The sequence below is a fragment of the Oncorhynchus clarkii genome, chromosome 8 (genome assembly GCF_045791955.1).
Source record: "Oncorhynchus clarkii lewisi isolate Uvic-CL-2024 chromosome 8, UVic_Ocla_1.0, whole genome shotgun sequence".
Lineage (NCBI taxonomy): Eukaryota > Metazoa > Chordata > Actinopteri > Salmoniformes > Salmonidae > Oncorhynchus > Oncorhynchus clarkii.
The window spans coordinates 32,897,825-32,912,576 of NC_092154.1; the positions used below are offsets into that span (position 1 = coordinate 32,897,825).

The window sequence follows — 14,752 nt, forward strand, 5'->3', positions numbered from 1 at the left end:
TTGAGATTGTGTCATCTGTGGATCTGTTGGAGCGGTATGAAAATTGGAGTGGGTCTGGGTTTTCTGGCATGATGGTGTTAATGTGAACCATGACCAGCCTTTCAAAGCACTTCATGGCTACCGACGTGAGTGCTACGATGCGGTGATCATTTAGGCAGCTTACCTTCACTTTATTGGGCGCAAGGACTATAATGGTGGTCTGTTTGAAACATTTAAGTATTGCAGACTCGGTCAGGGAGAGGTTGAAAATGTCAGTGAAGACACTTGCCAGTTGGTCCGCGGATGCCTTGATTACACGCTCTGGTAAACCGTCTGGCCCTGTGGCTTTGTGAATGCTGACCTGTTTAAAGTCTAGCTCACTTCGGCTACAGAGAGCCTGATCACAAAGTCGTCCAGAACAGTTGATGCTCTTCAGTGTTCCTTGCCTCAAAGTGAGCATAAAAGGCATTTAGCTCGTCTGTTAGGCTTGCATCACTGGGCAGCTCGAGGATGGGTTTCCCTTTGGAGTCCGTAATATTTTTCAAGCCCTGCCACATCCAACGTCAGAGCCAGTGTAGTAGGATTCAATCTTAGTCCTGTATTGATGCTTTGCATGTTTGACGGTTCATCTGAGGGTACAGTTGGATTTCTTAAGCGCCCGGATTAATGTCCCGCTCATTGAAAGCGGCAGCTCTAGCCTTTAGCTCGGTATGGGTCTAACCTGTAATCCATTGCTTCTGTTTGGGATATGTATGTACGGTCACTGTGGGGATGACATCGTCGATGCACTTATTAATGAAGCCGGTGACTGAGGTGGTATACTCCTCATTGCCATTTGATTAATCCCGGAACATATTCCAGCCTGTGCTAGCAAAACAGTCCTGTAGCGTAGCATCCACTTCATCTGACCACTTTTGTATTGAGCCAGTCACTGGTACTTTCTGAGTTAGTTTTTGCTTGTAAGCAGGAATCAGGAGGATAGAATTATGGTGAGATTTGCCCAATGGAAGGCGAAGGAGAGATTTGTATGTGTCTCTGTGTGTAGAGTAAAGGTGGTCAATAATTTTTTTCCCTCTGGTTGCACATTATTTGCTTATGGCATTATACAGCTCATTGGGTGCGGTCTTAGTGCCAGCATTGGTTTTTGTTGGTAAATTGACGGCTACGAATGATATGGATATGAACTCTCTTGGTAGATAGTGTGGTATACTGCTTATCATTAAGTATTCTACCTCAGGAGAGCAATACCTCGAGACTTCTTTAATATTAGACATCGCGCACATGCAGTTATTGACAAATTGACACACAGCCCTCGCCCCTCGTCTTACCAGACGTAGCTGCTCTGTTCTGCCAAAACACAGAGAAGCCAGCCAGTTCTATATTATCCGTGTCATCGTTCAGCCATGTCTCGGTGAAACGTAAGATATTACATTTTTTTATGTCCCGTTGGTAGGATAGTCTTAATCGTAGAGCTTCCAGTTTGTTTTCTAATGATTGCACATTGGTCAATAATACCGAGGGTAGTGGTGGTTTACTCAGTTGCCGACGAATTTTCAAAAGGCACCCAGACCGCCGCACCCTGTATTTCCGTCTTTCCTTAACTCAAATGACGGGATTTGGGCCTGGTCTCCGGGAAGCAGTATATCCTTCATGTTGGACTCAACGAACTAGACAGAAAAAAACATTTGTCTATTTCGAGGTGAGTAATCGCTGTTCTGATGTCCAGAAACTCTTCTCCGTCAAAAGAGACGGTAGCAGCGACATTATGTACAAAATGACGTAACAAACAATGCGAAAAAACAAACAAAATAGCACAGTTGGTTAGGAGCCCATAAAACGGCAGCCATCCTCTCCGGCGCCATGATAAGGCTTCGTTGTACCGTTGTTTCGGAGTGCCCTTGAGAAACAATAGAGTGCAGATTAGTTTGAGTCATGGTTGCACCGTTACTTTAGTGAAAATGGCTTGCTTCTAGCTCAACCAGATCAAAAGATCTGACCCATATTACTAGAGCACCATTTTTATCTTCCTAGCGGATCGCCAGGACCATAAACAATGTTGTGGGCTGTGGTGGGAGAAGTGGTGGAAAAAGTACCCAACAGTCATAATTGAATAAAAGTAAAGATACATTGAAAAGTTAAATACAACAGTACTTGAGTAAAAGTTTAAAAGTATTTGGTTTACAATATACTTAAGGATCAAGAGTAAAAGTTTAAAAGTATTTGGTTTACAATATACTTAAGGATCAAAAGTAAAAGATTAATAATTTCAAATTCCTTATATTAAGCAAACCAGACGGGACAATTTTTCTTGTTTTTTTATTTACAAATAGCCCGCAGCACACTCCAACATTTAGACAACCATTTAAAAACAAAGCATTTGTGTTTTGTAAGTCTGCCAGATCAAAGGCAGTAGGGAATGTTTTCTTTATAAGTGCGTGAATTTGACCATTTCCCTGTCCTGCTAAGCATTCAAAATGTAACCAGTACTTTTGGGTGTCAGGGAAAATGTATGGAGTAAAAAGTACATTATTTTCTTTAGGAATGTACAGTAGCGGAGTAAAAGTACAGATATCTATCTTAAATAGTACTTTAAAGTATTTTTACACCACTTTGTGCTATTCTAAAACGACTTGAGCGTCTGTCTACGTCGTTAAAGGGATACTTCGGGATTTTGGCAATGAGGCCCTTTATCTACTTGCTCAGAGTCAGATGAACTTGTGGATACCCTTTTCATGACAAAATCTCGACTTATCCTTTCAACCATTTGTTCACACTTTGCTCAATCAAGTTACCTTTTTGGCTAGAGCTAAAAACCTGGTAACTTTACTATTATATCCAAACATTTTTGCACAATAAAAGGTGGTGAATTAATAAATTACAGAACTCTTGCAATGCATGAATGAGAACTCTTGCATGTTGTCATCACAAACCTGATGTTTTTAAAGATAGGAAAATAGTGATTTTACACAATGTAGAAACCTATTATTCCACAAATTACGTTGTAATTTCAGTGACAGGTATTTGTATCAACATTTTAGCTTTTATAATAAATTAATGTATTTATACTGTTACATATTAGTTTCTAGGGCTTCTAAAGTAGCTAGAATTCATATAGGCCCAATATAGGCTGAATCTCAATCAATTTAAGAAATCATATTTTCTGGTGCTCCAAAATTGAATGTGGTGCTACTAACTTTTTAAAGTGCTACCAATGAAACATTTTAATTTATATCACTGCCTATGCAGAACCAATAATGCATGTCTGGATCAATCTACACTCCTAAAAAAAATATTTCTATAGATATTTTTCTATTATCTTCATATTCCTGTGAAAAACATGCTGCACTGTAAATTACACTGAGATTGATAGAAGTGGTCAAGTGACAATATAGCTGTAAATCATCTTAAAACAAGACATCTAAATGAAAATGACTGGTGGTGTCATTACATGGAGTGTGACTAAATGTGGATTGAGGGAACGATATCCTATACAATGTGGGGGTATAAATTGTGAACGCATATAGTTGTTGTAATGGAAACGTACCTGTTAGGGAGGAGAGTGACTGTGAAAGACCACTGGCTCTTCTTGAGTTTCACAGATTGTGATATCAGCAGACGAAATTAGAAATGGCGGGTGCAGTGTAATAGTATTGGCTCGGCCCCAAGGGAAGGATTGCGTATCGGCGTAATGAATTGCAGGGGAGGGAGTCCCTGGGCTTTGCTGCTCCATGTAAACACCATAATGGAAATATATTGGATTTCCTTTAGGCTCCTTGCACTGGTTAATTGCCAGATTGACAGACCAACCTGAGATCTTTATCCAAAAACCACCTAGAATACAGAGTTCCCTTCCCTAAGTGAACAGCCAGCAGAGGCATCCTCTGTGTATGGTTCCTCTTTTTGGTCCCGTTTCTGAAGTTTATGAATATTTCACGCTGGTGTTTGTTTGTGTTTTTCTTTTAGGTGAGAGCGTAACCCGATGAAGTATGATACATGTATATCACATGCAAGGGAGAGCAATTGCCAAGAATTTTCTGGAAGAGGAGAACGAGACGTCAAGGAGGCAGAAAGGTCAGTGCTCTTTGTTATACCATAAATGACTCTACCTCACTCATGTTTGAACAAGGAATTTGTTTTGAAAGAACATGTTCTCTCCTGGATGTGTCAAGATGAACACTTTATAACAGTGTAGCCTGCCTATGTTGGCTTCAGAGGTGAACAGCAGTACAGTGGGGAATCAGGCTAATTTCTTTAACTAATTAAACAGAACTGTGACTAACTACCCTGGATTTACGTAGAAACACACTTAACCTCCCAGTGAGATGTTGCCGACAGTCAATGCTACCTTCTAGCAGCAGACAGTGACGCCAATTGAGTAATTTAACTTTACTGTAACTAACTACCCTAGATGTATGTAGAAATATAGTAAATATCCCAATGTGATGTTGCTACCTGCCAATGCTACCTCCTAGCAGAGATTCCATTTCAAACTGACACTGATCCACCTCTCAAAGCCGCAAGGCACTAAGAATGGCAGCAGATGAGCAGAGCAATGTTTGTGAAAAGTTTCCCTTTGTGCTGTGTCACTCATTAGATACTAGACAAGACACCTGTCCTATGGCTAACACAATCCCATTAGCCCAGGCTAGGAGTGGGAAAGGGTCAGACAAAGACACAGCCTCATCTTTATTTTATTCATTCGACTGAGAATCTGTGTGAGTTTGATTGCTCTTCACTCACAGTGAGACGTGTCCCCCATACGCAATCATGGCCCAGTCCATGGCATTAATTGTATGTACCACTACCATAGATTCGGCTGCTTGGGTTTCTTTTTCTCCCAAGGTTGACGATTCCCTCTGGTTTCATCTGTCGTCTCCCAGGACATACAGATTTATTTGGGTAACGGCGCTAAAACGGTGTAATTGCCATCTGCATTGAATAACAAATTGTTGATTGCAGATGCTACCACGGCTGCACGTACGCGGTAGCACCCGGGTAATGTGTTTGTCAGGTTTCTCCCATACCGGCCACAGCTGTTTTATGGATGTGAATTCACTGAGACAGAGATGGGGATGTTTACAAAGCCAAAGATATCCTGCCTTAAAGCGCAGAGCCCAGGGCCTTGAGTGCTGCTGGAGCTACACTAGATACCCCCCTAAACTGTATCCTGTCTGTGGCTGGCTGGATCTCCCTGGAGGTATATGCTTTTAACCTTGACTCACTCCCCATTCCCAAGCCATTTGGCAAAATAAAGGAGGAAGGAAGGAACACACAGAGGTAAATTACACACATTTGACCACTCTCACTAGACAGGCCACTGGAGCCTGGGGAAATTAAGCTCCACTGATAGTCTGTACTGTGCTTTATCAAACAGTGGTTATCAGTCTTTATATTCATTAGGACTCCATTTGTGGCTGTCCTGTTGTTGTGGCTGTTGTTACTGGTCTCAAAGCATTTCACACTTCTTCACCATTAAGAAAATCACTAGATCTGAGATTGATTTGCCCGGCTCAATGTTTTAGCAATCTCAATATCCCGGCTCCTCGGTTCTGTCCAACTTGGGGTAGATTAAAGGAGGATTGAGAATGAAGAAAGAAGCACCACGATATACAATGATCTTTTGGATAATCAAAGGGGAATAGAAACACGTCAGAAAGTAAAGAGATGTCTTCAATTCACTAATACTAAACATGTGCATTGAACATGGGAACATCTCTATTTTGGGGGATTTTGATCTTGAACAATATTTATTAGTGGTATGGGTAGCGCCATCGTGCATTGCTATAGCAACGACTGCGTCATTGGCAGTGTTGAGCAAATGGTGAGTTTTGGCATGGGGACTGAAAGTGAATGTTGCCCTTTCCTCCACTCGCCTCCAACTTCGACACTGCTCTGTCATTGAGATCAGGACAACAATGTTATGGTAAGTAACTGATACAATCACTTTTATGTTGGTAATTATAATATTTACATTTTAGAGTATTTTTTCTGATTAATAAGATTAACTTTTGACAACAAGCCGAGTAGACAGTCAGCCGAGTAGACAATCAGTAAGGAAGGTAGATGGCTACCATAACGGTACTTGATTTAGCTCATCTTGTCTATGCTAATATTTTATTTGATATCTGTACAACATAAAATTATCTTATTGACAATTTGAAGTGTGTTTGTCTTTAGGGATTATTCAGAGCTCAAACAAATTTGCTAGTGATGCGATATGTAGCTAACCAGCCAGAGAGGGCTAATGCAGGATTGCTATTTTACCAGTAAAATGTATGATCCCCGTACTTATAATTATTAGCTAGCTAGCTAGATACAGTGCCTTGCGAAAGTATTCGGCCCCCTTGAACTTTGCGACCTTTTGCCACATTTCAGGCTTCAAACATAAAGATATAAAACTGCATTTTTCTGTGAAGAATCAACAACAAGTGGGACACAATCATGAAGTGGAACGACATTTATTGGATATTTCAAACTTTTTTAACAAATCAAAAACTGAAAAATTGGCCGTGCAAAATTATTCAGCCCCTTTACTTTCAGTGCAGCAAACTCTCTCCAGAAGTTCAGTGAGGATCTCTGAATGATCCAATGTTGACCTAAATGACTAATGATGATAAATACAATCCACCTGTGTGTAATCAAGTCTCCGTATAAATGCACCTGCACTGTGATAGTCTCAGAGGTCCGTTAAAAGCGCAGAGAGCATCATGAAGAACAAGGAACACACCAGGCAGGTCCGAGATACTGTTGTGAAGAAGTTTAAAGCCGGATTTGGATACAAAAAGATTTCCCAAGCTTTAAACATCCCAAAGAGCACTGTGCAAGCGAAAATATTGAAATGGAAGGAGTATCAGACCACTGCAAATCTACCAAGACCTGGCCGTCCCTCTAAACATTCAGCTCATACAAGGAGAAGACTGATCAGAGATGCAGCCAAGAGGCCCATGATCACTCTGGATGAACTGCAGAGATCTACAGCTGAGGTGGGAGACTCTGTCCATAGGACAACAATTAGTCATATATTGCACAAATCTGGCCTTTATGGAAGAGTGGCAAGAAGAAAGCCATTTCTTAAAGATATCCATAAAAAGTGTTGTTTAAAGTTTGCCACAAGCCACCTGGGAGACACACCAAACATGTGGAAGAAGGTGCTCTGGTCAGATGAAACCAAAATTGAACTTTTTGGCAACAATGCAAAACGTTATGTTTGGCGTAAAAGCAACACAGCTGAACACACCATCCCCACTGTCAAACATGGTGGTGGCAGCATCATGGTTTGGGCCTGCTTTTCTTCAGCAGGGACAGGGAAGATGGTTAAAATTGATGGGAAGATGGATGGAGCCAAATACAGGACCATTCTGGAAGAAAACCTGATGGAGTCTGCAAAAGACCTGAGACTGGGACGGAGATTTGTCTTCCAACAAGACAATGATCCAAAACATAAAGCAAAATCTACAATAGAATGGTTCAAAAATAAACATATCCAGGTGTTAGAATGGCCAAGTCAAAGTCCAGACCTGAATCCAATCGAGAATCTGTGGAAAGAACTGAAAACTGCTGTTCACAAATGCTCTCCATCCAACCTCACTGAGCTCGAGCTGTTTTGCAAGGAGGAATGGGAAAAAATGTCAGTCTCTCGATGTGCAAAACTGATAGAGACATACCCCAAGCGACTTACAGCTGTAATCGCAGCAAAAGGTGGCACTACAAAGTATTAACTTAAGGGGGCTGAATAATTTTGCACGGCCAATTTTTCAGTTTTTGATTTGTTAAAAAAGTTTGAAATATCCAATAAATGTCGTTCCACTTCATGATTGTGTCCCACTTGTTGTTGATTCTTCACCAAAAAAATACAGTTTTATATATTTATGTTTGAAGCCTGAAATGTGGCAAAAGGTCGCAAAGTTCAAGGGGGCCAAATACTTTCGCAAGGCACTGTAACTACATAGCTAGATATCTCTTTAGGTGTTTGTTATCTGTGACATAAAATAGTAGCTAAGCCAAGTTTTTTGACTGGAAGGTAATTGTCAATTATGTACTATTAGGACTATATACAGTGCATTCGGAAAGTATTCAGACCCCTTGACTTTTAAAAAATGTTGTTACGTTACAGCCTTATTCTAAAATTGATTAAATATATTTGTTCATCAATCTACACAAAATACCCCACAATGACAAAGCAAAAACAGGTTTTTAGAAATGTTTGCAAATGTATAAAATAAAATATCACATTTACATAAGTATTCAGACACTTTATCAGTACTTTATCGAAGCATCTTTGGCAGAGATTACAGCCTTGAGTCTTCTTGGGTATGACATTACAAGCTTGGCACACCTGCATTTGGGGAGTTTCTCCCATTCTTCTCTGCAAATACTCTCAAGCTCTGTCAGGTTGGATTGGGAGACTCACTGCACAGCTTTTTTCAGGTCTCTCCAGAGATATTAGATCAGGTTCAAGTCTAGGCTCTGGCTGGGCTACTCAAGGATATTCAGAGACGTGTCCGTCCGAAAGCCACTCCTGCATTGTCTTGGCTGTGTGCTTAGGGTCATTGTCCTGTTGGAAGGTGATCCTTCTCCCCAGTCTGAGGTCCTGAGCGCTCTGGCACAGGTTTTCATCAAGGATCTCTCTGTATTTTCTCCATTCATCTTTCCCTCATCCCTGACTAATCTCCCAGACCCTGCCGCTGAAAAACATCCCCACAGCATGATGCTGCCACCATCCATGCTTCACAATATGGATGGTGCCAGGTTTCCTCTAGATGTTACGCTTGGCATTCAGTCCAAAGAGTTCAATTTTGGTTTCACCAGACCACAGAATCTTGTTTCTCTTGGTCTGAGAGTCATTTAGATGCCTTTTGGCAAACTTCAACTGGGCTGTCATGTGCCTTTTACTGAGGAGTGGCTTCCATCTGGCCACTCTACCATAAAGGGCTGATAGGTGGAGTGCTGCATGAATGGTTGTCCTTCTGGAAGGTTATCCCATCACCACAGAGTAACTCTAGAGCTTTGTCAGAGTGACCATCGAGTTCTTGGTCACCTCCCAGACCAGGGCTCTTGTACCCCGATTTCTCAGTTTAGCTGGGCAGCCAGCTCTAGGAAGAGTCTTGGTGGTTCCAAACTTCTTCAATTTAAGAATGATGGAGGCCACTGTGTTCTTGGGGACCTTTAATGCTGCAGACATTTTTGGAACCCTTCCTCAGATCTGTGCCTCGGCACAATCCTGTCTCAGAGCTCTACGAATAATTTATTCAACCTCATGGCTTGGCTTTTGCTCTGACATGCACTGTCAACTTTAGGACTTTATATTGACAGGTTTGTGCCTTTCCAAATCATGTCCAATCAATTGTATTTACCATAGGTGGACTCCAATCAAGTTGTAGAAACATCTCAAGGATGATCAATGGAAACAGAATGCACCTGAGCTCAATTTCAAGTTTCATAGCAATGGGTCTGAATGCTTATGCAAATAAGGTATTTATTATTTATACATTTGCAAACATTTCTAAAAACCTGTTACCGCTTTGTTATTATTGGGTATTGTGTGTAGATTGATGAGGGGAAAAAATACTTGAATCTATTTTAGAATAAGTCTGTAACGTAACAAAATGAGGAAAAAGTCAATAGGCCTGAATACTTTCCTGAAGGCACTGTATTTTAGTGGGTGTTTTTTTTATCTCTCTATCTCGCTCTCTCTCTGACACTGTGGTGGACTGTCAGCTCTCAGACCTTTGTGAGGGTATGCAGGGGCTGGAGAGAGTGGACATGATGCTGCTGAAGTTTCAAAAGGGCTGAGGGACAATTACACCCTCACAGGACACACCCTCACAGCCTAGCTGAGCCTAGATGAACTTCAATGTACTTCCGTAAAAATTGTTGACTTTGTTACAGGAAAGTTAGAAAGGAGAATATGATGTGGTTTGTTTGTGTAGCACCTGAATGGGAGAGCAGTTATGCTGGGGAGGCAGGGTAGCCTAGTGGTTGGAGTGTTGGAGTGTTGGACTAGTAACCAAAAGGTTATAAGTTCAAACCCCCGAGCTGACATGGTACAAATCTGTCATTCTGCCCCTGAACAGGCAGAACAACCCACTGTTCCTAGGCCATCATTGTAAATAAGAATATATTCTTAACTGACTTGCCTAGTTAAATAAAGGTAAATATATTGTAGGGGACCAAAATTGTTTTAGGTAGTGGCACTCCAGTGAGTGTGACTCATTGCGCACATAGGCACGAGTAAAGGGACTCAAAGTCTTCACCAAGTATCTCAGACTGTCACTGGTAATTTTGCCTTATTCTAAAATTGATTAAATCATTTTTTTTGTTCATCAATCTATGCTTTCATTTTTTTCCATTCTGACTCTTTGTGTATTAGGATATCGGCCTAGTGGAATGTAGTACAAAAGAAAATGAAGTTGTAATATTATGTCATAATATGCCTTATTCTTATCATATTTTGTAGTTACATAACAATTTTGGTAACAATATCCCTGAGATTAATTTTGGATATAATGTGTTGGTCATGACAGTGATGTGCACAGTGAGCCACATTGTTTTCAGGTTTGAATGAGACAATATCTTCCCCTAGCCTTGTTGTTTCGATAAAGTTTTGGTTTTATTCATAATATGTTACTTGTGTATGTCTTTCCTTGTCATATTTAAGACTAAGGGTGTTTTCACATATAGTCCTCTTTTAACTGATCTCAGTCCTCTTTAAAGTGAACTTTTGGGTAAAAAAACAGACAAAGCAAAAACAATGTATTCACACGGCCCCTGCCTTTGAATGAGGACACAAACTCTTTGCAAGTTCACTTAATCTATTTTGTGGTCTGAGTCCTCTTTGCATTCACATTGCTATGTTTAGAAATTAACATTCCATCAGAATGTGTCATCGGACAGCTACAGTGCCTTGCGAAAGTATTCGGCCCCCTTGAACTTTGCGACCTTTTGCCACATTTCAGGCTTCAAACATAAAGATATAAAACTGTATTTTTTTGTGAAGAATCAACAACAAGTGGGACACAATCATGAAGTGGAACGACATTTATTGGATATTTCGAACTTTTTTAACAAATCAAAAACTGAAAAATTGGGCGTGCAAAATTATTCAGCCCCCTTAAGTTAATACTTTGTAGCGCCACCTTTTGCTGCGATTACAGCTGTAAGTCGCTTGGGGTATGTCTCTATCAGTTTTGCACATCGAGAGACTGACATTTTTTCCCATTCCTCCTTGCAAAACAGCTCGAGCTCAGTGAGGTTGGATGGAGAGCATTTGTGAACAGCAGTTTTCAGTTCTTTCCACAGATTCTCGATTGGATTCAGGTCTGGACTTTGACTTTGTCATTCTAACACCTGGATATGTCAGGCCTCTTGGCTGCATCTCTGATCAGTCTTCTCCTTGTATGAGCTGAAAGTTTAGAGGGACGGCCAGGTCTTGGTAGATTTGCAGTGGTCTGATACTCCTTCCATTTCAATATTATCGCTTGCACAGTGCTCCTTGGGATGTTTAAAGCTTGGGAAATCTTTTTGTATCCAAATCCGGCTTTAAACTTCTTCACAACAGTATCTCGGACCTGCCTGGTGTGTTCCTTGTTCTTCATGATGCTCTCTGCGCTTTTAACGGACCTCTGAGACTATCACAGTGCAGGTGCACTGCACCAATTTTTCAGTTTTTGATGTGTTAAAAAAGTTTGAAATATCCAATAAATGTCATTCCACTTCATGATTGTGTCCCACTTATGGTTGATTCTTCACAAAAAAATACAGTTTTATATCTTTATGTTTGAAGCCTGAAATGTGTCAAAAGGTCGCAAAGTTCAAGGGGGCCGAATACTTTCGCAAGGCACTGTATATACAGTATGTGTTTAATATACTATCAAGATAAGAAAGTGTCTGATCACGGAACATCCATATAATTATAGAAAAGTTACACTGTTCTCGCTAAAATTGCTTTAACTCATTCACAGTAAAAAAAAATGTATTACTATTCTGATTTCAAATTTTAAACCCTTACTAAATAACGAAGACTCAATATGTGACCGACCGGCTCGATTCGGTCTTATTTAGCTAAATTTGAAATTGTGATTTTTTTTACATTGGACAAAAGTAGAGACTCAGAGATAGAAAATGGTATATCATACACTACAGTTGAAGAACAACGCTAAACTACTTTTTGATGAACTTGTAACCTTACTTTTGAGAAAATGGCCTTTGAATGTTTTGGTACACATACAGTACTGGACGTCTTTGTCTACACCATTCAGAATCTTTCACGGCCTCTTAAGCTTTAGCCCCGCCCATCTCTTTCAGGAGTGTTCAGAGCGCACACTGGGCAATCAGGCCGAGGAGTAGGGTTGCTCTGAGCGTTTTGTCCTAACAACAGCAGTCAAGCACCCAAGCTAACTGGCTAATGTTGGCTAGCTTGCTAGCTACTTCCAGACAAAAATGAGAGAACAGCTCACTCTGACCATTTTACTCACCCTAGCAGAGCTGGTTAGGCTGGTTTTGTGTTATATATAACTATCAAATCAAATGGCTCTGAGATATGAATAATATTACTACACAGATCATACACATAATGTTAGCTAGCTGACCTAACAACAGCAGTCAATCACCCAAGACAACTGGCTAACATTGGCTAGCTTGCTTGCTACTTCCAGACAACAAATGAGAGAACAGCTCACTCTGACAATTTTACTTACCCTAGCAGAGCTGGTTAGGCTGGTTTTGTGTTCTCCAGAGCGTTGGTGACTGCAAATGTGCTGCTGGCACCAATTTAATTAAAACATTTTGCCAACGTTTACTGACAACGGCCATATTCAACGGGTGTTAAGCATTCGTAAATGTATCAGTTATTCTGTGCTCTGGCACACTCAGACAAGAGTCTTCTGAAATAGCCAGAGTAGATAGCTGGTAAATTCGCTCTGGCTACGTCTATCAACAGTTGTCGCAGTGACATCATTAATATTCTATTGAAATAGTGAAGTATTTTGTTAAGACGTGTAGCTAGCTAGCTAAACAATGAACCATAATCCCAACTAATGACGTTACTACCCTGCATGAATCTGCAGGTAGCTAATTTACCAGGTTCAATGTTAGATAGCTAACATCAGGCTATAACTAGCAAAGCAAATGGCTCTGAAATAAATAAAAAAATATTACTACACAGATCATACATGTTACGTTACCTAGTGAGGAAGCCAGCTAACGTTTGCTAGCTAGCTAACAGTACACTTTAACTTAAAGTGAAAATAACTTTCTGTAAAAAAAAATTTATTGTAATATCTGAAAACGTAGCTAGCTAGACTATCTTACCCATATACATGAATGGACGCTTCGCCCTATGTCACAAATGCCATGGTTGGCCTTAGTTTGAAGATGTAATCCGGAGGCAGGTGTTTTCTCCATCTCATTAGCTATCTTACTCTAATTCCACTGATTTCAAAACTCAGTCCAGAAAGTGGAGAGCAACACTTATGCCATTTTACTACATCATATCGTTTAAACAAAAGCCTTGTTAGAAAGGATTACCTACTACACATACTGACCAGCTCAAATAGATGTGCTTCAAGACCAATCTAAACTCTCTGGATGTCCAGCTCACCCATTATCTCAGACAATCAGGGGACCGTCGTTGGAGGCTCCAGACTGGAGACTGTCACTGGAGGCTCCGGACTGGGGACCGTCGCTGGAGGCTCTGGACTGGGGACCGTCGCTGGAGGCTCTGGACTGGGAACCGTCGCTGGAGGCTCTGGACTAGGGACCGTCGCTGGAGGCTCCGGACTGGGGACCGTCCCTGGAGGCTCCGGACTGGGGACCGTCGCTGGAGGCTCCGTGCCATGGATCATCACTAGAGGCTTCGTACATGGAGCTGGAACAGGTCTCACTGGACTGAGGAGACGTACTGGAAGCCTGGTGCATGGAGCTGCCACAGGGCTTATCAGGCTGGGGAGACATACTGGAGGCCTGGTACGTGGAACCGGAACAGTTCTCACCGGATTGGGGAGATGCACTGGAAGCCTGGAGCGTGGAGCAGGCACCTGATACACTGGGCCGGATGCCCACTTCCGCCCGGCAAATGCGGGCGCTGGCACAGAATGCACCGGACTGTGAATGCTCACTGGAGACACAGTGTGCATCACCGCATAACACGGTGGCTGACCGGTCACATGCTCCCTACGGTCAGCACGGGGAGTTGGCTCAGGTCTAAACCCTGACTCCGCCAATCTCCCCATGTGCCTCCCCCAAAACAATTTGGGGAGTTGCCTCTCGGGCTTCTGTGACCGGGTCTTGTCCCCTGCCATAATCTCCTCCCCGGTCCAGCTCATCCTCCAAGTTGGCGCACGCTGCTTGGTCTTTTTGTGGTGGGTAATTCTGTCAAACTCCCTGTCATAGATGAGCCAAGGCGCAGCGTGCATGTAATTCCACATTTTTTTAAATAAAGTGAAACCTTCACAAAAAAACTGGTAAACAGAAACCGAATGTGACGCAACCGTGGCGCACACAAACACACACAGAAAATAAATAATTACCCACAACATTAGGTGGGAAAAAGGCTGCCCAAGTATGATTGCCAATCAGAGACAACGATAGACAGCTGCCTCCGATTGGGAACCACACTTGGCCAAAAATAAAGAAGTAGAAAACATAGAATGCCCACCCAAATCACACCCTGACCTAACCAAATAAAGAAATAAAACAGCTCTCTAAGGTCAGGGCGTGACACTGTTTTTTCTCTATCTTCATTAGGAATTTGTATAAATGGCCGCTTTTTGGGGGA

General features: G+C 41.6%; 1 long non-coding RNA gene across 1 annotated transcript in view; it reads left to right on the top strand.

Annotated features, from left to right (window-relative positions):
* Positions 1-14,752, top strand: part of LOC139415292 (uncharacterized) — a 76,686-nt gene that overhangs the window by 41,080 nt on the left and 20,854 nt on the right. Inside the window, exon 2 of the long non-coding RNA XR_011634954.1 lies at positions 3,943-4,050. This is a non-coding gene — a long non-coding RNA (uncharacterized lncRNA). The remainder of the gene's footprint in view (positions 1-3,942; positions 4,051-14,752) is intronic.